At 35.0% G+C, this 15,757-nt stretch overlaps 1 protein-coding gene across 6 annotated transcripts in view; it reads right to left on the reverse strand.

Annotated features, from left to right (window-relative positions):
- JAKMIP2 (janus kinase and microtubule interacting protein 2) overlaps positions 1 to 15,228 on the reverse strand; it is a 194,982-nt gene extending 179,754 nt beyond the window's left edge. For 3 of the 6 annotated variants that reach the window (XM_054488702.1, XM_054488704.2, XM_054488699.2), the window contains exon 1: positions 14,844 to 15,228. The gene's annotated coding sequence lies outside the window, so the exon portion shown is untranslated. The remainder of the gene's footprint in view (positions 1 to 14,843) is intronic. The other 3 variants (XM_063665251.1, XM_054488700.2, XM_054488701.2) reach the window with 3 other exon arrangements.
- Between the last annotated feature and the right edge of the window lie 529 nt (positions 15,229 to 15,757).

Genomic DNA, 15,757 nt, shown 5'->3' on the forward strand with positions numbered 1-15,757 from the left:
TAGATTCACATGCAAGAAACGGTTCAAATTGGAAAAAAATCTTTAAAAAGCCATTCATAATTTTCCTCATAGGATTGAATAGTCATTTCTTACTTCAGTCTTATACTCTGTTTTCTAATAGTTGCTAAGTGATGAAGTTTCAAGCATGCTGAAATTGAGCACAGCAAACCATTCACTCCGCGAAGTGATCTGTTTGTGTTGTTTTGTTTGCTTTATTTTAAAAATCAATTTTCTTGCAATACTCCCTGAATCATGGCCATTCATGGCTTGATTCCATGTAACTAACATTCTTTTTAACTTTAAGGCAAGACAGGTTACAAAACGCCTACACACACACACTTTCAGGTTTGTAAACTCAATTTTCATGAATTTACTGTTTTTCTTCATTCATGTGCCTTGACTGATGTTCTTAAGTTTTCTTGTATAGATTTTTACATATTTGATACTCAATTTGTAAATGTTCTTATGTTCTGATAAAGGCCTCTGGGTCTCTCAGCAAAATTTTAGTGCCTCAAGGCTTACAGCTTACCGTGCTTTTAGGATTAAGTTTTATTCATCTTTGTAGGTTCCCTATTCACTACTTACTCCCCCACACATACACCTAACTTAGAAGAACCCATCGTAGGTGTTAGAATTATTTTTAAACTTAAATCTTCATTGTATTACAATCAAGACCACAAATTTCACAAATACCTGTTTGCATTCAGCTTAAAATATATTTTTCAGTTCTGTTTCCATTCAAAATGTTCAAATATGTCTCTGGTTCCTAATTGAACAGGTTTATTAGGTGACATCATTTTAAAAAACAGATACTCTTTGGTAGTAATTTACATAAAAATAAGTCATGTGAGTTATTTTAACATTCATCACTGAGATGGGTTTGGTCAGACAGTATTAAAATATACTATCTAATGGACAGCATTACAATGTGTAATAAACAGCATCAGGAAGTAGTCACTATAAAATAATTCACACTCTGCTTTTACTTCCCCAATATGGAACAAATATGATTTCGCTTAAATAAGACTTTATATCTTTATGGCAAATGTTAAAGTATTAAAATTTTGTTTGAGGCCTGGTCCTTTTGTGGCTGAACGGGAGAAACATACTGTCACAATGTTTGTAATGTTTTATTGTTAACTTTTTTGTTTATAGACTTGTCTTCCTACATAAGCCTTTTGAGAATAGGATCCTGATATTTATCCCATACACCTTGTATGAAAACAAGCATGAAGAAGCCATTTGGCTAACCATTTATTAGCTGGTTTAATTTGGGCATGTTCCTTAACATTTCTCTGTCTTAGTTTCCTCAAATACAGAAGTTAAAAGGGGAGTATGATAGTTCCTGCCTCAACGATATCATGGTTGTCAAATGATCAGAACTCCGCCTGGCACACAGCAGGTGCTTATTCAGTACTCCTCCTTTGTACAACTCAGGGAGGTGCCACTCACACAGTCCTCCCTGGAGTTGTGCCCCTCTGGAACCCACCCTCAAAGTGTGAGATGTTATAATCATCCTCATCATCATCATGATTATTAGGCCCAAGAAGAGAAAGATTTCATTTCATCTAAACTACGGAGAGGGTGGCAAAAGTGTAAGCAGGTCCTTCACGATGAGGATGACTGTGCTTACCTCCTAAAGGGAAAAAGCTCAGAATTCTGCAGAATGTGTATGGATTTTTGTCCTGTCATGTAATAATCCTTGTTAGAGCTTTTCAATAAAAATGGATTATGACTGAGCCACACAGTATTGAACTTGGATTTTTGTCTTATTACCATGTATTCTAATAATTACTATGAACTAAACCCACTATAGACTAATGAAAATAGGATGCTGAATATCCCAGTGAGAACTGAAACTTTTAGTTTTTAAAGAAATTAGGTACACAGAATGTCAATTGCATTAATTATATCATTGGGTTTCAAACTATTTTGAGACAAGATCTTTTTTTTTTTCTTTTCAAAATATTAGGACACCAATGGGTATTTTGTGTAGAGCCCCTGGATCCTATCCTCCTTGCCTTTTCCTTCTGTGTAGGGCTCACCAGAAACACTGTGTTTGTCTCTGTAAACCAGGTGGAACTGCTGACACAGGTGAAGCAAAACTGGATAGTCAAATATTTGGGTTTGTAGATGATTTAAACATTTTGATATCAACATCTTTCCTTAAAAATATTTACCACATTTTGTTAAAGAAGTAAAATGCATTTTAGTAAATCTGGAAATCAGAGAACTCAAAGAAAAATTTCTCATAAACTTACCACCTAGAACGAATTCCTTTTAATATTTTCATTTGTACTATTTTGGCCCTTTACAATGTATGTACATATGTTTGTGTAATTTTCTTTTCACAGAATTGGGATTAAATTCTATCTTTTGATTTTTGACTTTTTTTTAACTTAGACAAATCTTACATATTTTTTCTATATCACTAAACATTTTTCTACAACATACTGTTTAAAGGGCTTCATTGTATTCCACAGTTTGGATAGGTCACAATTAACTTATCATATATATGTGATCCATATATCTGTATATTTGACTATCTACAGTGACTCCACAGGACTTCTGAAAAATTGCTCCACCTGGATCAGAGGTTCTAAATGGGTTTACACAGACAAACACAATTTCTTGTGAGCCATAGCAAAAAGGAAAAGAAAGGACAATAGGATCCAGGCTCTCTACACAAAATACCCGTTGGGTGTACAGACAGACAACCAAATCAAAATTTCAGTCTCTCGTCCAAACCTATTCTTGTTATAATTCCTGCTATTTACTGTAAACAAAAAATTTATAGCAGCATGATTTATAGTCCTTTGGGTATATACGCACATGTACCATAAAACCTAAAGTATAATAATAATAATAATAAAAGAAAAAAAAATTTAAACAAAAAAGCCTTGAGTTGAGTGAATTTACACCATGTAAATGATAAGACCCCAGAAACTATATTGTTCATAGCATTAAATTCTGAAATATGTGCTGCCCAGTCTATTTTGCAGTTGGGGATTTATCCAGAGGTGAAATTCCTATGAAACTGCTCTCTGGATCTGGAGGAAAAGAAAATGTTTACAGTTTAAAGAACTGTCAAAAATACAGAACAAAATTTTTGTCTTTCTTATTTATTGCTTGAAAAAAGTAGGAAGGAAAACTAGATAATTTTCTTTTTAAAAATATATTTAATGCCTATTTAAATTTTTGTTTTAAAAAGTGAATCCTGGATTATACTGTAGAAATACACAGAACTCACACAAAATCTCTTAATAGTTATTTAAACACAAAATCTCTGAATGGTTTATTTTAGGACTGGGATTCATTCTCCCCTTATTTTCTTTTTTTCACTGAGGAAAGTGTGTTTATGTGGGCTTTGTTCTTGAATGTAGATGTAAGCAGAGCATTGCTGTCCTTTTTAGCAAGAATTGTGTCTTGATGAATATGTAACAATAATAATAACATTCATATATATTTGCCTTTTTCTTCATTTACTTTAATTTTCAGAATCACAATCAAGTTTTCATTAAAAGGGGAAAGTAGTTTAGCTTATTTGTTAAGAGCAACTTTGCAGTCAGACAGAATTAAGGTCAGAATCTGGTTCCATCAGTCATTAGTTGGATGATCTAGAGTAAGTATTAAGCTGCTTGACCTCAATATGCCTTAGTTTAATTATGAATAAAATAAGAATAGAATCACTTTTTTCAAAGTGTGATGGTATAAGGTATGCAACAAATTTAGTGCAATGCTAGTATCTAGTAAGAATAGTAAAGCAAAATAAAAACCAACACAAAACAAAAACTAGCATTAATGTCAAATATGTTTTGAAAGAAACCCTTAGACATATTTTAACCTGAATTTAGTCCAAAAAGTAAACTGACACATCTCAATAGTTCCTATTTGCTAATATAAACGTTATTATATTTGATTCATCAAATGAAAGATGCATGTTGAGAAGAAAGGAAGGATTAAATACTGATTCAAAGCATTCTCATCACTGTATGCATTCATAGTTTAGGCCCATTAGTTACAAGCCACAGTGATCAGTTCACACAAATAAAGACTTGGACAGGGAACTATAGTGCTACTTATGTTTCTCCTGTAATTGTTACATGCATTAACATTCCATTTATATTTGGCCCTTTATCCTTTTAAAAACAAAAATTCCTTTTGGACAGGGACCAGGGCTAACAATTGGAAGCCTATAAATATTTTCTATTTCGAGGGTCTTCAGTGAAGCTTTTGTGGTATTGCTGCTGTGGATCATAATATACTTGCAGGAACTATCTATTCATATTCCTCCCCCTACCACCAAAAAGAAAAAGCTCTTGGTTTATTTTGCTGTTTCCACATACAGGAACCATAGATTTGCTGGCACAGATTACATGTGAATGGAAAGATCTGATGAAGATAATTAAATGACCTAAGATATACATATTAACATATAATATCTGCCCTACCTTTATTCTTGTGAGAATGTAAAGTATTAAAAGTTTTTTTATAACTTGAAAAATAAAGTATTAAACATATGTAAATTGTGAAAAAAAAGCCTTAGTCTACTAATTATGAAAGACATAAATAATTGCTGGGACATAAGGGACATAAGCTTCAACATTTGAAGCTGAAAATCGTATTATTGAAATGTCATTGGGATTGCCCACAAACCAGATCTAAAGCATTAAATTTCATACAGATAATTCATTTTTAGCAAATGTTTGTCTGCAGGATTATTTCCTGTATTCATGATTTTCAGCTTCTATATGAATGAAAACTGAATGTGTACCTGAAGAACAATAAATATCAATTGTGAGGGGTTGGTGGGGGGCAGGCTAGGGATTTGAAGTAGCACAATATCCATCCAGAATACCCACAGTTCAACTCCAGTTCAACGCCCTGGTGTTGCCAGATTTTCTTTTTTTTTTTTTCTAAGAGGAGGAGATATTTTAACATCTCCTGAAATGTCAAAATTATAAAATTTGGACAAAAGTGTGTTTTAAAAAATATTGTGTTAGGAGCATATATTGCTCTGTACTAACATTTTACTCATGTTTACAAACACTTTTCTTGAGCTGGGTCCAGTTCACAAGGCTCCAGTTTGTAACCACTGTGCTACATAATCAGACAGACTTTATTTCCATCTCAGTTCAAAAAATTGCTAATTGAATGGCTTTGGGTATGAAATTTAACCTATCAAAGCTTCATCTTTATTGGCAAAATGGGAAGAAAAATGCCTACTTCACCAGCCTGCTGTGAGAACTGCAAAAACAGGCATGGATGAAAATACTCAGCATACTAGATGCATAATAGATGCTCAAAGAATTTAGGGTTTTTTCTCATTTTCTGGATAACTTTAAAAAGGAAGTTGTTCTGTTTTGTTCCTTTCATACTTGCTATATTCAGAGCATATCAGATATCCTTGTTACTAGGAAGGTCAGCGCTAACCCATTAACTACTGGAATAAATAGTTTTACTTGAATTATAAAGAAAATTCTAAACTATGGGTCTCTCCACATCTTCTAAAGAGTGAAGATGAGTCAGCATCAACTCTGAAAAAATTTTCAAATTTACCCAAGGGGAAGTGCATCTTTGGCAAAAGTTTGTCTTGAACGAAATGCTTTTCCACTGCTTCATCAGCTACTCTCTGTCATAAGCATCCTTTCATTGGTCAAACAGCACTTACGCACCACAAGAATATGGTTAGTGATGGCTCCACGTGCACTGAGAACTGATCGATTCTGCTTAGATTACAATTGACTACACAGCCAAAGATCAATGTTTCAAAGCCAGAGGATTATACAAAATAAATGTAGACAGTTCATGTTTTCAAACTATACATATGTTAGTGAAAGTTCAGCAAGCAAATGAGCAGTGACTGGCTAGAAATATTAATTCTTGTCTCTTTACTATGTTTTAGGGGCCTCGACTAAACCATGTAGGCTTGATTTCAAAAACTGTACGTAGGATGAAAGGAGAAAAATATAAAGTCACATACCATAGTTAAAAGAGATTAAACAGTATATATGTAGTCAAATCTGCCCATGTAAGAGTGTTAGTATGAATCAGGCATGTTTAAGTGTGCATTTGGATACTGGACTCTTTTAAACCTGTAGAGAGCAAAAACCCAAAGGTCACACTCAGATGCAACAATCGATTTCCCTTGTCGTAGGCTAATATTTTCCTTTCTCTTGTTTCAGAGTGCGGCATTGCACCCTGTAGGTCAAAAATGTGGACAATCTGGCTAAGAAGAGAGCAAGACAGGTAAAGCATTCCTTCTATGTGAAATTGATTGGGGGAAGGCATTCCTTGCTACTTCATTTTTTAAAAAGCTGAGACTTATTTTTCATTATTGCTAAATGTTTTAAGCATCTGGCTCAAAATACGCTGTATTCTAAATTTTATAGATGATTTTATTTAATGAAGTGCTTTAAAAGGAAGTCAAAATTCAAATGTTTTCCATAATATAGCTAAAAATAATATATTCTCTAAAATACAAAACCCGTTTTATAGTTAATTAACGACAACTTAAATTACTCTTTAAAAGACAACAGGAGACAGAGACTGAGCCAGTGGTCAAAATAATTCCTTCCTTTGGGTTTAGGAAACTAGAACTGAGAAGATGATGGAGAAACCCCTGTAATTCCAGAGTACCCATTTTCGTAATCTGAATTACCTAGCAAATCCATAAGAAAGCAAGTTGAGGGCCTATAGTATCTTCAAAACATCCAAGTCCTCTCTTTGTTGCCAATGTCAATTAGCAGAATTAGCAGCTTGTGAATTCTCATGTGAATTCTCAGCATGGATTTTTTAATATAAATTCTCCAAATTGGTTATTATCATATAAAAATTTGTTGACTGTTTTGCTCTTCATTTAATGGCTTATTGGTAGAATGAGACAATAGCCTAGATTTTACAGAATGGTACTTATTTAAAATATTGTCGAGTTTGTTTTCATGAGTATTCTTGCACTTAAAAGACCTAATAATTTCATCTTGGAAAATAGGTTCAAATTAGATATGCTTGACCTATGAGTAGGTTAGGGGCCTTAAATATACGACAGTGATGACTGCAGAGTAAGAGCTCAGTTTATTTTTGGAATGTACCTCTCTCCATGAAGTGCTACATAAGAAAGAGCCAGGTAAGAAATGCGGGTAAAAAACAATTGCCTGGTTTTTACTGTGGTTATAAGCATTTTTCAGGGGAACATTTCCAGTTTGGAAAAGAAGGCATGATGAAAATATCACCCTCTTCTCCTAAGCACATGCCCAGAGGCTTTTTTAGAGTCATAATAATCTCAGCAAAATTCCCTTCTTGAAAATAATATCGAGTGGTTTTCTGGCCACATAGTGTCAGCTAAAATTTGTCAGATTTAGTTTTCCATGCATATTCTAACTGAAACTGGACTCCAGAAATTCAAGAATTGCAGTAAGTACCATGATCTTGATTTAGGTGCCAAACAAAGAAAGGTAACAAAGGCTTTTTCCTCATACTTAAGTTACAGCCTATCAGCAGGTTAGACACCCGTAGAAATCGCTGTCCTCAGTGGTTCAAAGGCATGTCCGTGTGTCTGTCAAGCTAACCCTCTTGTTCAAGTCACTCTTTTTATATTTGATTTCAAAACTCTCATGAAAGCAGGATGCTGCCTTAATTTATCTTTGGAGTGAGATGCATTTCTGATTCAACTTAATTTTTGAATGGAGATATGATGGAATGATTTGTTTATGATTAGTGAATTTGGTAGAGTAGATTTCTAAAATAGCACAATAGCTGTGAGTGTGTATCATATAACTTGCTGCTTATAATAATTAAATTACTAACTTATTTTAATAAGTTAGTGAATTAAAAGGTATTCATTAATGATGTTACTATTTCTGACTTGCAATTCAATTTTTAAAAGAAAATAAAAAGATCCACGGAAGTGTTCATAATCTTACTTATATCGTAGCATGTAGTGAGCAGTCTTTAATGATGGATTGTTAAGTGTTGTGATATATTACCTTTAAGAATATGATTTTGCCTTATCAAAATCATAACAACATCCTGAGGATGTGAATGCAATTCATTTTGTTTTTACAGTCAAATTAAAAGAATGAGAATCAAAGTCAAAAGAGCTACTAGTTGAAGTCTTCTACAATCTTAGGCCAGGAGCCCTTTAGGGGACTCTCATTCTTTCATTCATTCAGCCACTCAGTCAAACAGTCTTTATTGAGTATGCATGTTGTACCAAGGCATTCGTTACAATTGGTGAACAACACAGTTTCATTTTCTGCCCTCATGGAGCTTACATTCTAGTGAAGAGTAGGGAAAGCAAATAAATAGCTCTGTAATTACAACTTTTGATACGTATTATGAAGGAAACACACAGGTTGCAGAGAGTAAAAGGGGATATATACCTAGGGAATTTTCTCCAAGGTATTATGTTTAAAGCTCAAACTTAAAGTTTAAGAAGAGTCAATCATTCATATTTAAAAAAGAGTAAAGAGTCAGGTGACGGGTTTTTTTTGAAAACTATGATATACATGAATTCATTATGAAATAATAAATATAGTGAAAAAAATAGCAAAACTACATCTTGGTGATGTGGTTTGGCTGTGTCCCCACCCAAATCTCATCCTGAATTGTAGTTCCCATAATCCCCACATGTCATGGGAGGGACCCAGAGGGAGGCAATTGGACCTTGGGGGTGGCTTTCCCCATTCTATTCTCATGATAGTGAGTAAGTTCTCACGAGAGCTGATGGTTTCATAAGGGGCTTATCCCTTCACTCAGCTCTCATTCTTCTCCCTCCTGCCACCATGTGAAGAAGGACATGCTTGCTTTCTCTTCTGCCATGATTGTAAGTTTCCTGAGGCCTCCCCAGCCCTGCAGAACAGTAAATCAAGTAAACCTCTTTCCTTTATACATTACCCAGTCTTGGGTATGTCCTTATAGTAGTGTGAGAACGGACTAATACACTTGGTTTATTCTGAGAAGTCATTTAAATATCTTCCCATAACGGATTTGAGTTGCTTAACCAAGGTTAAAACTACAGGACAGGCTGGGCATGGTGGCTCATGCCTGTAATCCCAGCATTTTGGGAGGCCCAGGCAGGCAGATCACTTGAGGTCAGGAGTTTAAGACCAGCCTGGCCAACATGGTAAAACTTCATCTCTACTAAAAATACAAAAATTTGCCAGGCATGGTGGTGAGCACCTGTAGTTCCAGCTACTCAGGAGACTAAGGCACAAGAATCACTTGAATCCAGGAGGGGGAGGTTGCAGTGAGCCAAGACCATGCCACTGCATTCTAGCCTGGGCAACAGAGTGACACCCTATCTCAAAAATCATAATAATAATAAATTAAAAATTAAAAAATAAAACTACAGGACATACCACTACAACACTGGGGAAAACTAACATGAATCTGAAACAGATGTGTTTTTGTTTTTGTTTTCTAATTGTTGCTGATGTATGCACCTGGTGAAACTCCTAGTGACTCAAACAGGGATTTCACTGCCTTGGATTCAGACCTCATTCATTATCAGCAGACAAGGAATGACCAAGGTTAATTTAATACCCATTGTAAGATGCAGTGGCAGGTCAGGTTAACAGAGTTCATATTTTCTGAATATAATGCCTGACTCATGACTGCTTTAAATCAAGCAGGATCTATCTGTATCATAAGAAGTATGTAAAAGTAAAGTGTGAAGACTCTCAAGTGGGGGAAAAACAGCTTGAATCATCAAGAAAAATGCATGCGGAAATTTAAAATTCAGTAGAGACACATTTGTTGACACGGATAGATGGCCACTATACATAAAGCAAAAGCAATATAAAACAGTGCATACAGTATGGTCCATTTATGAAACTATGTGTCTGCATGTGTTTCTATGTGCATATACAAAAAGATCTAAAAGGAAATATTCCAAAATGCTAACAGTAATGATTTCTTGATGGTAGGCTGATGAGCGGTTCTCATCTTCCTTTTACACATTTCTGTACTATCATTTTTCCATAATGAGGATGTGTTATTTTTAAATATAAAAAAAACTTTAAGCAACAAAATTTACTTGTAGTAATGAATAATGATTTAAAGAATAATTTTTTTAGTGTGACGGGTCTCATTTTTACTGCAAGCTAATTAATTATAAAGGACACTTTTTCCAAATGTAGAATATAGTTCAGACGCCATGATTTGCTATTTGGCCAGGGCTGAATTACCCAATACTTACACCAGTATATGCCTAGGGCATTAATAAAGAAAAAGAGACACGAGAAAATTAGAATATTTGAAAAACAAATGAATATTTTTGATATTTCAGAAAAATGTAGGAGCATTTGTTCAGAGAAAATATCAGAAAGTCATTGAACTGATGTACACTTATTTTATGACAATATCATTTTTACTTTTAAGAATGTGTTAGTGGAGAGATAATTAGGACGTATAGATAGGCGGTGGCATAACTTTTTTCAAGATTCAGGACCTACAGGAATTTTAATCAGATCCTAAACACAGAAAAAAATGGTCACCTCCCAACCTCTATGTCATTAAAAACAAAAACAATATTTATCTATAAAATAAGTGCATATTAGTCCAACAAAGTTCTGATTTTCACCCAAACAAATGCTTCAACGTTTTTCTGATATATCAAGAAGCCTAGATTTTCTCTAAAATGCTTTGTTTTGTGTGTGAGCCTTTTTTTGTTTTGTTTTGCTTTGTTTTTGTTTTTTGTTTGTTTTTTTGCCTGATACTCTAAGCACATAGTTAGTGTATTTGGCAATTAAATATGGCCAAAGAACAAATTTTGGTACCTGAAATATTGAAATAAAATGAGCCATACAACACAGATTAGTAAATTGAATTAAAATTATCTTACCAATTAAAATTCAAATTGGTAAGATAATTCGCTACCTTTCTACTATCGTAGTTTGTGCTCATGAGACTAGGGATCCAGCCTGTTACACCATTTACCAACACAAATTTGGACAAGTCTAACCTCTCTGAATCTGTTTCCACTTATTTTAAATAATTATTATGACACTAGCTTTGCTGATATGATAGAATTGAAATGATAGACTATGAATTGAAATTGATGGAATATAAAATGAAAAAGATTGGAAAAATGACAGAATCATAAAAACTTGTATTAATATAAGGTGAAGTGATGGTACTAATTACAACTATATTGTTTTCAACATTAACTGTTTCATGGATGTATATCTTATATTCTCCAAGGAAATTCTTTCTTGCTAGCATATGCAAATGCTGCTAGTCACATAAAAGCTCTACAAATAGTTGTTAGTCAATTGATTAATTTATCCTGTTTGAAAGCACATTTTCCCTTGATAGAATAATAGTGGAATGTGTAAACAGAGGGAATTGTAACACACTTCACAGAGTAACAACCAAGTATAAACCTAATTTATTTCTTTCAGTAAAAGACCATCATTGCATTATTTATGTTAAAACTTCCACAATAAGCTCCAACCATGAGAAACAAAGCATTGACTTTTCATGAACCAAAAAGAAATGTAGAAAACTGTTTCACTGTCCAAATATTGCCTAAGTCATCCTGAAGCGGACTTGTAGCAGGCACATAAAATCAAAATATGTTCTGATGTCATTTGAAATGAGAAACATCCTGTTACAAAGTGAGAAGTTAATTAGTGTGTGTCTTAATTAAAACAAGTTTTACTAAAGACTTACATACCAATCAAAATATATAACTTTAATATCCTAACATGAATGACATTTTTAAGATAGCGTTTGAGTGGAAGATTAGTTTGTTAAACAGCACATTTAAACATTAATTTGTATATATCTTTCATATAATTTGTTTTTTTAAAAAAAACAACTTGATGGCTCTTTAATTACTTTGTATAAAGACCCCATTAAATAATACATTACATTTTTCAAAATTAACTATACAATATGAAATAATTTTAATATAGGTATTTGACATCATACTCCATAAAACTGCTGAGAAAGAAGGGCTCTTATGAACAGGTAAATGTTCAGTTTCCTGAATTCTGGCAGGATTACATGTAAATTTAGGAAGATGATCAGCTGATTTCTTTACAAATACCTAGAACCTGTAATTTAGAAGCCAACTACAAAATGGAGTCTTACTGTTATAACCTAGAAGTGTCTGATCTTAAACAACTAATGTACTCTCTTAAATAAATGACTCACTCTAGAAAAAGCAAGAGAAGTTCTTGAGAAGGAAATCTAGTCCATCCTAGACAAACGCATATCTAGGTCATACTTTTGGAGGTTTTGATGAGAGAAGAGTACATTGCTTTATCTGATTAGCCAGTTGACTACTCACACTTACTATGAGGAACTTCTACATTTTTATATTTCTAATCTTCATAATTCCTCATAAAGTTGAAGCCCATTGACTACATTTGAAGTTCCAAAAAATAGCAATAAGCAATGTCCTACGCTTATGCCCCATGATCAGCTTATCTGAAACAAATGATTGTCATATTTCATTTTTCTCTTCTCTAAATGAAATGATCCTAGCTTTTAAAAATCTTTCCTCAGAGAGTTCAACTTCTAGTGCTTGAAACACACTTCACTTTTCTATGGCCCTTTAGCAAAGGCCATATAATTGTCTTAAATAGTGGGGTCAAAAGCTAGACCTGTATTTCTATCAGGGTAATAGCTGACACATAGCTGAAACAGGCTATCTACAAGGAGTTTCAAGCACACGGCCTAAGGGATTTGCCTCTGTTCAAACTGTACCAACTTTGCCTGTAAAACCACCTCCAAACGAAAACTCAACAAAAAAGAAACAAAAACAAAGCCCCAGGATATCTGCTTTCATTGCATGAAATGGGGTCAACTAGTACAAATCTTAATTTTTTAAGTGTACTGTAGGCATATCTAACATTTTAATTTTTGGAAGTCAAGTGTTATCACTAAAAGATTCAGGATGCAATGTGTTATACAATTTGTTATAACATACAAGCCCAGTACCTCTTTCCTTGCCCTACTTCATATAGATGTTAAAATTAGGCACAAAGTAGCATAAGTTTACAAAGCTATGGATCTATAATATATAACATGCTATGAGCACATGCACAGTTGAGTCACCAAGGGCCCTTCTCATATATAAACCAAATAGAACAATTATTCTCAGTGAAATTAAACTATAAACCTGATTCAAATACATGTGAAAATTATAAATGTGGGAGGTGTATGTGGAATCAGATGCAAGACTAAAGCCCCAAACAATTGTTATTTTACATTGTAAAAAATGTCTGTACTGACAATGATATTGTTAGGGAAGAGAATAATGGATAAAACTATAATAGCCCATGTGGTAAATGTAATATTACTAATACACTTTACCTACATAATTTTTTCTGGCTTTAATTCAATGAAATCCATTATCCTGGGTGGGAATGGAACCTCCTCATCTCAGGCATCTTTAGTCTCCTGAACTGCCTTAAAGCCTTGACATAATAAAAGGTCAAGCAGATCCCAGTAAGCATTTGTAAATTACAATAGACCCCCATTTCAGCTACAAGCCACACATTCTCCTGCTCTCTTTGCTCACTCTCTGGTTTCATTTCATTGTATAAGCAGACTAATTTGGAAACGGCTGGGCTAGGGTGCTTGGGAATACCTAGATTTTCAAAACAATCCTACTTTCCTACTTAATTATTTACAGAAGGAGACCCTTAATACAACATTTGAGAGAACTGTGAAATGGTTCCTGGATACTGAAGGAATGAACAGCAGATAGCAGCACTATTAAATAAAATGAATGCATTTCACCTTCCAGCTTAGCTGTGCTTCCTGGGACACAAGACACAAACATGAAAAGATTGGGGTGGCATTTCAAGAAAACTGATTTGCTTCAACATTGATTTGGTAAGATGCTAGACACAAAATAATACCACAAACCGCCTCCCATTCCCATCATTGTAAATTCGGAGTCCTCAATATCATCCCCCACAAACCCAATTAAAAATAAAGAGGCAGGCTATGAATTTGCATCTAGTTCTATGACACAGATCAAATGATAGGCATCTGTTCCAATTGGTCACAATGAAACTAAGGGACAATAACCAGAGTAAATTTCACATTAATCCAAATAAAGCCAATGAATAATAATATAAACCAGAAGCATAGTTTCAAAAACATGCAATTACTTCCAGGCATGCAAGGACATATGTAACCCATAAAAATGGTTGCAAAGCACACCCTACACATAAATATGCTTCATAAATGCAATATAAATGCTAAGTAACGTGTGTATATATGATATGTATATCCATAAGATATACATGTGTAAGTTCACAGTCAAATCTACGTATAAAATAAAACTGGGTCTTGAAAATGATTTCTCAACAAGAGTACATTAGAATATAAAATAAAATGTCAAATTCTGGGGCCACTTTTTCCAAGCAATCAATAAAATAAGCAAAACCACCTTATAATGAGTCTGGTAAGCTTATGAGACACCAAATGTATTTCTGAAGAAGGCCCAACCCTGTATGTGAGAGCTGCAAATGAAATGATTCCTTTCAATAACACCCTCTTCTTGTTGTTAGCTCTTTTTCCAACCCCTGATGCTGTTGCTAAGCTTAGGAAAAAAGGCACCAAGTGGCTCAGTCTACATTCTGAGCCAGTTAGAGATAAAATCAGAACACCATTTTTTTTTTTTTTTTTAAACACAAGCGGTTGTCTTCTCACTTCTGTCTTCCTGGCAAGCTTCCTCTCCCTCCATCCTCATCTCTGTCCCACATCTCCCCCTTCTAGTCTGAGGCACGGGAGTCATTGTTCAAGTTCAGGCCAGAAATGTATACACAGGTCAAATAATAACACTCTAAACCAAGAAGGGAGCCCTACTCTTTCCTACTCACCATGCTGAGACCCGGAGAAGCTGTTTAAAGGAGGGAGAGATGCAAACTGAATCCATTTTCCTTGTGACCGAGTCCGATGCAGCCTCCGAACCCAACATCAGCAGTGGCTGCCGGTTTTTTTTTTCCCTCTGTCTCTGGTTGGCGATGGTGCGAATAGGAACCACCCTTCCAGCCCCACTAGAGTATCAGCAATAGAGGCGGCGGCGGCGGCGGCAGCAGCAGCAGCAGCATCACCAGTTGGGCCTCCTCCCTCTCGGAGGATGGGGTGAGCTCGGAAGCAGCCAGGAACTTGCAGCAGACACCTCCTCTGGCTCCTCCTCTCTCTCTCCCCCTCCCCCCGTGCCCCACCCCTGCTGCGGTAGAGGCTGCTGGCCCGGCAGCTGCTGGTTGCCATGGCAATGACCAATGATAAGCGACCAAGCTAAGGGGGAGGGGAGATGGGCGAAGCAAGCTGCAGGGTCTGAAGGGGAGTGAATTTGTGCTGCTGCCCTCTGGGATGCTCTTGATGTCTCCTACCCTGAACTCCAGGTCTTTTTAAAAATGGGGCAAGTGGGGCTAGGCACGGGGAGAGAATAATTAAAATTTAATTGAAATCTAGATAGAAACATACCTAACAGCTTAGCTATTTTTTGCATTTTCTGTGGTTTTCCAATAAAATGTATGAAATTTATTATCAGAAAAATAACAACAAATGTGGAGAAAATTATGTCGCATAACAGCAGATGATTATTACTTCCAAACGCGTTCGTCCTTTATAACATCTTTTACTCAATACCAGGCAACAAGGTTGTTAGAAAGCAAAAGGAGTGGCTGGACTTTGTAATAAATTCAGTCTGGTTGATTCCTTTGCACTACTCCCGGCTTGTTCTCAGGTGAGTTGCTTGGTTTCACTGTTTTTCCAGCTACCCTTCTGA

Source organism: Pongo pygmaeus, chromosome 4 (assembly GCF_028885625.2).
Source record: "Pongo pygmaeus isolate AG05252 chromosome 4, NHGRI_mPonPyg2-v2.0_pri, whole genome shotgun sequence".
Taxonomy (NCBI): domain Eukaryota; kingdom Metazoa; phylum Chordata; class Mammalia; order Primates; family Hominidae; genus Pongo; species Pongo pygmaeus.